The sequence below is a fragment of the Neoarius graeffei genome, chromosome 6 (assembly GCF_027579695.1).
Source record: "Neoarius graeffei isolate fNeoGra1 chromosome 6, fNeoGra1.pri, whole genome shotgun sequence".
In the NCBI taxonomy this organism is placed as follows: domain Eukaryota; kingdom Metazoa; phylum Chordata; class Actinopteri; order Siluriformes; family Ariidae; genus Neoarius; species Neoarius graeffei.
In genome coordinates, this window is record NC_083574.1 from 94,392,754 (window position 1) to 94,404,163 (window position 11,410).

Consider the following 11,410-nt stretch of genomic DNA (forward strand, 5'->3'; position numbering starts at 1 on the left):
CCCTAGGGTATACTCTACAGTTCTGTGCGACCCTTTTGATAAACCATTCTCCTAAGATGTAATCAAGACATCTATAGTATCCTAGGTTGGATTTAAAGGACCATCTATGCATAGATCTTTTAGTGGCAAATAAGGTGTTTAGGATGTACAACTTATTGCTTCTAGCAACTTCAATAAGCTTTGTATCGTTGAAATTTGTAGGCTTGTCATCATTGAAATGGCCCACAAAATTCCAGTTGTTATTTTGGTAATTTCCTATTGCCGCGTTGAAGTCACCACACACAACCAGTTTATATGATGGATGTGATTGTTATACTGATGTTATGGCCCTGGAGAGAGTATTATAGAATGCTTCTTTAGTTGAGGCTGCATATGTCTCAGTTGGACAGTAGTAGGAGACTATAGTCAACTTAAGCCCGTGAACAGATATTCTAGCCAGTATGATTCTGCCTTCCATAAGATGCTCAATGTCAAATAATCTAATGTGGGGTGCTAAAACTATTGCGACCCTGGCATTGGCCTTTCTCTGTAGCCCATTGTATAGGACTCACCATCCTTGGAGTACGTCATTACTGAATTCGATCTTACCCTGGCCTACAATGCGGTAAGTTACCGGTTATACTGGTAACTTAAACACACAATACAAGTTACATGTATTAATCTAAATGCAGGTAAACAATGTATTGTTTTTTTTATCCAAATGAAAGTCAGAGCTTACCCGTCTGTGTTCCCGCTTCTTGAAGGCCAATCTTGTGGCTGATTGTTTTTGAAACAATCTGACTTTCAGGTGTTCATTCGCTTCCACGTAAGGGAGAGATGGCAGCAATATCCAGTTTAGAAATCAGATGGCTGCTCCACTCATTCTCTATTTTATCCATACGGAGTACTCCACCATTACTGCTCAGCTCAGGCAATTACTAAAACCCGGGACGGAACAGGATGTCACCGGTTTTAGCAACAACTACGGGGAGGTCACTGCCTGAGCGATATGTCCCATCCCATTCCATCCCGGGTTTTACCAACAACCCTCGGCTCACTCCAAGAGGACTGGTGCAACTGAACTCACTTTCCTTTTAAAAAAATAAAAATAAATACTTTCCTTTTCTTGTAGTTTTCTTTTCCTTTAATTGTTGGTACTGCACTCTCTTTCAATACGGGCTTATAGCCAACGCTCCTCAACAGATCAGAGGTCTTGTATGAGTCTTCAGTAAAATGTGCAGATCAGAAGAAAGGCCACTTCGTAGGCACCCAATGTGCCTGTGAACTTCTCGCAAAACGCGTCCAAATCTTTGCAGTTTGAACATTCTTGGACCATGAATGCAATGTAAATCCACCTTCTGTCATGTTGCTGCACCGGCCAACAACACATCTACGTAGCTCAAAATGGAGGATTGGAGTTGCAGTCAGCTCTGTGTTTTAGTTTAGCAGAAATGGCGATGAGACCGATAGAATTTCTGCTGTGACTTCACAGATGTCAAGGTCATTCACTCAGACCGCTACCTATATAAATCACTTTAATCATAAAAATTACTATATTAGATTTATTGTTAACACTTAAAACTATTCCTGTGCCATTCATGAGGTCTCAAGGTATTTATAAACAAAAGTGAGGCCATGGTTCTGCGTATATGCTTTAACCTCACGTTGATATAAAGTCCACGTCTCACTACCATACATTAGAATAGCCATTAGGCACTGATAATACACACTGATTTTATTTGAGACTGTTATGAGAATCAAACACTCTCTTCTGTAATCAACCAAATGCACACGATGTTACCTGAATATGAGATGGTAGTTCCTCCTCCATAGGGCAGTGACATAGCTGCCGAGGTACTTAAAGCAGGTGACATTGGCTAATTTAGTACTGTCTGTAAAAATCCGCTGTATTAGCAATGCACATGGTTTCTGTTTTGGTTGTATTAATATGCAGGCCCATGCGCTCTGCCAAGTTGTTGTAGGATGTCAAAAGCAGCTGCAGGTCTTCTGGCGTATCAGTGAATATTGCAATGTCGTCAGCATACTGGGCCTCCCTGATGTACTCTGTTAGTATTTTAGTCTTTGCCTTAAGTCTGCTCATATTAAAGAGATCACCATCATAATGGAATCTAATCAGTATACTACATTTATGCTTGATGTCCTTGAAAGCCAACTATAGTAGCACTGTTGAATGTATGCCAAAGAGCACAGGTGCTAGTTTGCAGCCTTGTTTAACACCACTATTGTATTGAAAAGGCTGGGTTAATTCACCATCAATAATGAGTCTTGCATGTACATTAGTATATAGCTTCTTGATGATTGTTGTGAACTTTGATAGACAGCTTAGTTTGCCAAGGATGATGAAAAGTAGCTCGATTGATAGCGTCAAACGCTTTAACAAAGTCCACAAAGGCTATATACAAGTTACTGCACTGCTCTGTTTTTTTTTCATCAGCTGACGAAGTGTAAAAATCCCATCAATTGTACTCCGTCCCTTATGGTACCCTGACTGGGACTCCGGGTATATTAATTCTGCTAGAAGTTGCAACCTTTGAAGGATGACATCAGCAAAGACTTTCCCAGCAACACTAAGTAGGGATATGCCTCGATAGTTTCCGCATTCACTTTTGTCACCCTTTTTAAACAAAATGACAATGATCGCATCAATCCAGTCCAAGGGGATTATCTCTGAAGCCCAGATGATGTTGAACAAGGTAAGTAGAAAAGCCCTCAGGTGGCTACCACCATACACAAGTACTTCAGGAAGGATTCCATCAGCACCTGGGCTTTTCCCTAATCTGGTGTTCTCTCTTTTTTCTCTCTTGAAGTTAATGAAACAAAAAACACAGCTTGTCATTTTACCAAAATAAGGGTGGATTGGCCATACCCTCTGGAAACCTACGGTAGGAACAACAACACAAGACAGGCATTACAGTGGAACCCCCAGGGGAAAAGAAAGAGAGGTTGCCCCTGGAATACCTGGAGACGGAACAAAACAACAGAGATCCAGACAGTTGGCTACACCTGGAAGCAGGTGGAGAAAGAAGCACAGAGCAAGACAGAGTGGAGGAAGATTGTCAGTGGTCTATGTTCCTCTTTGGAACCACAGGCTTAATTGAAGTGAAGTGAGTCATTTTACCAAGAAGCCACAAAGTGTAAACTTTACATGTAAAGTTACAGCTTTAATTCTGAATATTACAAACATCTGACACTGCAAAGGCTATATACAAGTTACACAGTGAAACAGCAGTGAGGTGTGCAGTTGGAATGACTGAATGGTTCAAGGTGAAGGTGGGACTTCATCAAGGATCTGCTTTGAGTCCTCTCTTGTTTGCCATAGTGATGAATAGGTTGACGGACGAAGTGAGGCAAGAGCCACCATGGAACATGATGTTTGCGGATGATATTGTGATATGTGGTGAAAGTAGAAAGGAGATTGAGTTGGGTTTGGAGAGATAGAGGGATGCATTGGAATGAAGGTGAGCAGCAGCAAAGCAGAATAGATGTGCATCAGTGAGAATGGCCATGAGAGTGTAGTGAAGATGCAAGGAGTAGACGTAAAGAAAGTTGGTGAATACAAGTACCTGGGGTCAACTGTGCAGGAAAATGGGGGCTGCGATAGTGAGGTGAGAAAGAGAGTGCAGGCAGGGTGGAGCAGTTGGAGAAAGATTTCGGGAGTCATTTGTGATCGGAAAGTCCCAGCAAAAGTGAAAGGTAAGATGTATAAGACAGTAGTGAGACCAGCTGTGATGTACGGATTGGAGACCGTACCCTTAACGAAGAGACAGGAGGCAAAGTTGGAGGTGGCGGAGTTGAGGATGTTAAGGTTTGCGATGGGAGGTTGGACAGGATAAGGAACGAGCACATCAGAGGGACAGCACATGTGGAGAGCTTAGGAATTAAGCTAAGAGAGATGAGACTGAGATGGTCTGGGCACATCCTGAGAAGAGATGCAGAGCATGTTGGAAGGAGAATGTTGAGGATGGAGCTGCCAGGCACATGAAAACAAGGAAGGCCAAAGAGGAGATACATGGATGTGGTGAGAGAGGACATGAAAGTGGCAGGTGTGGTAGACAAGGATGCGGAAGACAGGGAGCAATGGGGATGAAAGATCTGCTGTGGCGACCCCTAATCAGGAGCAGCCAAAAGAAGAAGAAGACAAACATCTGACACTAGAGACTCCTTCCATCAATGTTACATAAACATCTCCTCATGGAAAACTTCACCATATCAACAATTAGACATGTTTCTTTGTTACCCTTACAAAAAAAGAAGTTTATTCAAGCGTGCTTCTAGTATACTTCTTTTAAACTAGAAATAAGAGAGCATGCTTTCAGTTTACTTTTTATCTACTTATCAGAGATATACTTAATAAAGTTATACATAAGTATACTTGGCTTATACTGAAAAGTATCTCGAAAAGTCTAAGTATACTATATTAAGCTTATACTGAAACTTTTGATCAAGATATACTTAGTGTAATAAAGTATTAAAATATTTGTGCCTTATGTTTAAGCATACTTGCCCTGTTGTAAATTTTGATTTTTAAAGAAAATGAATATGTTCTTAATCCTGAGTATCTGTTGTTATTTTGTGAATTCTTACCTTTATAACTTCATTGTAACTTAAGGTACAAAACACTTAAGTTGTCTACCGGTAGTGTGCATGAGGGTAAGGGTTAGGGCTCGAAAACTAATAGTATACATGTAGTTTTTAAAATAGTTCACTGTAAACAGGTTTATGTTATAGCTGCTATTTTTAAAGCAACTTATCGTAAACAGGTTTACAATACACCTGTTGTTTTGACAGTAATTTATGATAGACATACAAGAGAATTTACAGATGACTACCGTAATGTCTTATACATTATCACCATATTTTTCACGGTGAAGTTCTGGCAACCACAGCGGCCAGTATTTTACCGTAAATTACACAGAATTTTTTTTTTTACAGTGTACCTAGAAGGGTAATTGCAGTATACTTCAAAACTACAAAGTGGACGAGATGTATATAACCAGTAACTAACAGTATATTTCCAGTATGCTATAAAGTATACTTTTATAAACTAAAAAGTAGACTAGAAGTGTGTCACAAGTAAACCAATCATATATTTCCAGTATACTAAGTATACTTTAGTAAACTAAAAAGTGGACTAGAAGTATAAAACAAGTAAACTCATAGGATATTTCCAGTATACTATGAAGTACGCTTTTGTAAACTAAAGAGTGGACTACAAGTATAGAACTAGTAAACTATTAGTATACAAGTTTACTTGTGGTATACTTGCAGTACAAAATAAAAAATACTAGTTGTATACTCAGAGTTTACTTCTCTTAGACTTAAAGTATACTTTTTATAAACTAAAAGTGGGCCAATTTAGTCCCAAGAAGTATTAGATTAGTTTACTTACAAGTATACTGTAAGTGCATTGATATCAGTATACTTGGTACACAAAAGTATACTTAAAGCAGATATGCAGATCCTTTATTTTTAAATAAATTTCTGAGTGGATAGTATCTCCATCCTTGACTCTTGTATGCTGCATAAATGGGAATTAAAAAAAAAAAAATATATATATATATATATATATATATATATATATATATATATATATATATATATATATATATATATAGAGAGAGAGAGAGAGAGAGAGAGAGAGAGAGAGAGAGTTTAAAATCGACCGCAAAGTTGGCATTCGAGCTGCCCCGCTGAGCCAGCCAGCCCTGAGTGTGTGACGTCACAGCGGTAACCGGTTTTAAGGCCGAGGCCTTTGACAGCTATAGACCAAAGTCATATAAATAAAAATTTATGGTGAAAGTAAGAAATACCGTTACTGACTTGCTCAACTAAAACTGATTTGACTTCATTGATTGTGGGTTGACTCTGATAAAAACAGGATGGGTGTTATAACTTATGCAACGTACATGTACATGCATGCATTTTCACTGATAAAACGTAAAAGGCTCATTAAATAATCAGATGAACTGAGACAATTACATTCTGAAGCAAATTAAATAAATCTTATTCCGGTAACTTAAACACACAATACAAGTCACATGGATTAATCTAAATGCAGGGAAACAACATGTCGTTTTTGTTGTTTTGTATCCAACTGAGAGCCGGAGCTTACCCGTCTGCATTCTTGCTTCTTGAAGTTGCTTCTTGAATCTGACTTTCAGGTGTTCATTCAGTTCTCCGTTCATTCGCTTCTTCCACGTAAGGGCGAGATGGCAGCGATATCCAGTTTAGAAAAAAGACGGCTGCTCCACTCATTCTCCATTTTGTCCAAACTGAGAAAATACTCCGCCATTACTGCTCGGCTCAGGCAATTACTAAGACCCGGGATGGAACGGGACGTCACTGGTTTTAGCAACAATTGCGGGGAGGTCACTACCCGAGCGATATGTCCCGTCCTGTTCCGGGTTTTGGCAACAACCCTCGACTCACTCTGAAAGAACTGGTGCAACTGAACATTTCTTTTTAAATAAATAAATAATCAAATCAAGTTTATTTGTACAGCGCTTTTAACAATAAACATTGTCGCAAAGCAGCTTTACAGAATTTGAACGACTTAAAACATGAGCTAATTTTATCCCTAATCTATCCCCAATGAGCAAGCCTGTGGCGACGGTGGCAAGGAAAAACTCCCTCAGACGACATGAGGAAGAAACCTCGAGAGGAACCAGACTCAAAAGGGAACCCATCCTCATTTGGGCAACAACAGACAGCCTGACTATAATATTAACAGTTTTAACAGGTATAACCCTCAACTGTCCTCATGGGGCCGTCCTTCACAGGAGTGGGGCGATAAAACTCCGACCAGACACAGGGCACCAGGATGGATCAAGCAGGTCCGAGGGGCAGAAGAGGCCAGCATCTCAATCCCAGGATCAACATGTAACTCAGAGGGACAGATGGGGGGGGGGGGGAGAGAGAGAAAGAAAACACGTTGTTAGGTATGCCCTAAAAATGACAAGTATTAAATCTGTGTGGTAGGCTCGCAGAGACGAGAGTCTTTACATCAGGCATAACACACAATGGCATGTTAATATGGTAAAATATATCATGACCTGCTCTGGCTGGATGCTTGATTGGGTGATGGGAGCACACTCCTCAGCAATGATGAGATGCAGATGGGACCCTTAGGCCTGGCCAAGACAATTCAGTTACATTTCACCGGGTCTGGGACATGCGACAGAATGTCTGACGGCCGATTCCCTGCAGGCTACGATAGCCAGTCGAGGTCCCCACCGTCTCCACCAAAAGATTTCCTGTTGACTCCATGTAACTCAGAGGGACAGATTTGGGGGGGGGGGGGGGGGGAGAGAAAGAAAACACAGGTGGTTAGGTATGCCCAATGTCACCTGAATAAGTAGGAACAGTATACATATTGCACCGAGTACAAGCAGGGACTCCGGCAACTAACTATGACAGCATAACTAAAAGGAGAGAGCCAGAAGGTAACACAGGCATGAGGGAGCCCCGGGACATAAAGCAGCCAGCCACTGCACCGTCAACAAACTCGAGTGAGCAAGCGAGTGGGGACTGACAGCATCCATACATCCCAGTTTACCAAAACACTCTATGTCTGAGGACCCTCCAGATCTACTCCTTTACCTCATAAACACCATTAACAAAAGGCTTGACTAAACAGATATGTTTTCAGCCTAGACTTAAATGCTGAGACTGTGTCTGATTCCCGAACATTACTTGGAAGGCTGTTCCATAACAGTGGGGCTTTGTAAGAAAAGGCTCTGCCCCCTGATGTAGCCTTCACTATACGAGGTACCAGCAGATAGCCTGCACCTTTTGATCTAAGTAGGCGTGGCGGGTCATAGAGGAGCAGAAGTTCACTCAGGTACTGTGGTGCGAGACCATTTAGTGCTTTAAAGGTCAATAGTAGTATTTTATAATCAATACGAAATTTGATTGGGAGCCAATGCAGTGTGGATAAGACAGGCGTGATGTGGTCATATTTTCTAGTTCTAGTAAGGACTCTTGCTGCGGCATTTTGAACTAACTGGAGCTTGTTTATGCACTTATTGGAACATCCAGACAGTAAGGCATTACAATAATCCAACCTGGAGGTAACGAAAGCATGGACTAGTTTTTCTGCATCATGCAATGACATTAAATTTCTTATCTTTGCAATATTTCTGAGATGAAAGAAAGCTATCCGGGTGATGTTATCAATGTGAGTTTCGAATGAAAGACTGGGGTCAATAATCACTCCGAGGTCTTTTACTGCTGCACGTGAAGAAACAGAAAGGCCATCCAGAGTTACTGTGTAATCAGAAAACTTACTTCTAGCTGTATGTGGTCCTAGCACAAGTACTTCAGTCTTGTCAGAGTTAAGCAGAAGGAAATTTATAAGCATCCAGTGTCTAATGTCCTTAACACATTCCTCAATTTTATTAAGCTGGTGTCTCTCATCAGGTTTTGCAGAGACATACAACTGTGTGTCATCAGCATAACAGTGGAAACTAATACAATGTTTACGAATAATATCGCCCAGAGGTAACATATATAGAGAAAAAAGCAGTGGACCCAAGACAGAACCTTGTGGAACACCAAACTTTACCTCGGTACGTCTAGAAATATCACCATTTATATCGACATACTGATAACGATCAGTTAGATAAGACCTGAGCCAGGAGAGGGCCATTCCCTTAACTCCCACAACATTTTCTAGTCTATCCAGAAGAATGGAATGATCAATGGTATCAAATGCTGCACTAAGGTCAAGCAACACAAGTAGCGAGACACAGCCCTGATCAGACGCCAACAGTAGGTCGTTTACTACTTTAACCAGTGCTGTCTCTGTGCTATGATGAGGTCTAAATCCTGACTGATACATTTCATGGATGTTATTCCTATGTAAATATGAGCATAACTGCTGTGCCACAGCTTTTTCAAGGATCTTGGAGATAAAGGGGAGGTTTGATATTGGCCGATAATTGGACAGCTGACAGGGATCAAGGTCAGGTTTTTTAATCAGGGGTTTGATAACTGCTAGTTTAAAGGATTTGGGTACATAGCCAATCATAAGAGAAGAATTTATTATTTTTAGAAGCGGTTCAATTACTCCAGGCATTATCTGTTTGAATAGATGTGTCGGTAAGGGATCTAGTACGCAAGTTGAGGCTTTTGATGTAGAGATTAATGAAAGTAATTCAGTTTCTTTTAGGGGAGTAAAACATTCTAACTGATGATCTGATACAGTTATATTGTTAACTACAAGGTCACTTTCATTGTCTAACCTTAAATTAGTAGTTTGAATTTTTTGTCGGATATTCTCAATTTTGTCATTAAAAAAATTCATGAAGTCGTTGCTACTACATACTGCAGGTGTGCATGTGTTGATAGTGGACTTATTCCTGGTTAATTTTGCTACAGTATTAAATAGGAATCTAGGATTATTTTTGTTATCTTCTATTAGGGAGGAGAGATATGTTGATCTCGCAGCACTAAGAGCTTTTCTATACTTCAGGAAGCTCTCCTTCCACGCCAATTTGAACACTACCAATTTTGTTTGACGCCATTTACGTTCCAATTTTCGAGTGGTCTGTTTTAATGTGCGAGTGTCATCATTATACCAGGGTGCTAATTTTTTGTCTCTGACCATTTTCCTTTTTAGAGGAGCTACATTATCTAAAGTATGGCGGAATGTTGACTCTAAGCATTCAGTTGCCTGATCGAGTTCTGCAGGGGCTGACAGTGACCCAAATAAAATAAATACTTTCTTTTTTTGTAGTTTTCTTTTCCTTTAATTGTTGGTACTGCACCCTCTTTCAATACGGGCTTATAGCCAACGCTCCTCAACAGATCAGAGGTCTCGTACGAGTCTTCAGTAAAATGTACAGAGCAGAGGAGAGACCACTTCATAGCCGCCCAATGTGCCCGTGAACTTCTCGCAAAACGCGTCCAAATCTTTGCAGTTTGAACATTCTTGGACCATGAATGCAACGTAAATCCACCTTCTGTCATGTTGCTGGTGGGTGCAGCAACACATCTACGTGGCCTGGCGATAAAGTAGCTCAAAATGGAGGATCGGAGTTGCAGTCAGCTCTGTGTTTTAGTATAGCGGAAATGGCGATGAGACCGATAGCCTTCCTGCTGTGACGTTACAGACGTCAAGGTCATTCACTCAGACCGCTACCTATATAAATCACTTTAATCATAAAAATCATTATATTAGAGTCATTGTTAACGCTTAAAACTATTCCTGTGCCATTCTTGAGGTCTCAAGGCATTTATAAACGAAAGTGAGGCCATGGTTCTGCGTATATGCTTTAAGGAAATATATTTTAACTTTACTTAAGTATGCTTCTTTTTGATAACAACACATATTTTTAAATCTGTTTATCATCAGTCTTAGTTTATGTTTAGCATCTGACGTACAAGTCTCCATGTAAGGTGTTACTACAGAAACGATAACGTATTCAATGTATTGGACTCGACTTGATTGTGAGGAGAAGATGCACTATATGGCTAAAAGTATGTGGACGCTTGATCATCATGCCTTCTGCAAACTCATCTCATCTCATTATCTCTAGCTGCTTTATCCTGTTCTACAGGGTCGCAGGCAAGCTGGAGCCTATCCCAGCTGACTACGGGCGAAAGGCGGGGTACACCCTGGACAAGTCGCCAGGTCATCACAGGGCTGACACATAGACACAGACAACCATTCACACTCACATTCACACCTACAGTCAATTTAGAGTCACCAGTTAACCTAACCTGCATGTCTTTGGACTGTGGGGGAAACCGGAGCACCCGGAGGAAACCCACGCAGACACGGGGAGAACATGCAAACTCCACACAGAAAGGCCCTAGCCGGCCACGGGGCTCGAACCCGGACCTTCTTGCTGTGAGGCGACAGTGCTAACCACTACACCACCGTGCCGCCCCTTCTGCAAACTGTTGGCACAAATTCAGAAGCATGTGGTTGTATAGAACGTCTCTGTATGCTGTAGCATTACAGTTTCTCTTCACTGGAGCTAAGAGGCTCAAACCCGTTCCAGCATGACGATGTTCCTGTACACAAAGCAAGAACAAAGACATGGTGTGTTAAGGTTGATGTAGTAGAAGAACTTGAGTGTCCTGCATAACACCCTGACTGAAGTTAATTCCACTGAAGACCTTTGAGATGAACTGGAACTGGAGCCTCCTCAACCTCAACATCGCAATATCAGTGTCTGAGCTCACTAATGCCCTTATAGCTGAATGAACATACATCCACACAGCCATGCCCCAAAATCTAGTGGAAAGATTTTGCAGAAGAGAAGACTGGAGCTTATTATGACAGTAAAGGGAATAAATCTGGAATGAGACGTTCAACACGGACATATGGATGTAATAGTCAGGTGTCTAGTCTAATCTAATCTAATGTAATCTAATCTAATCTAAATCAGACAATCATAAATCC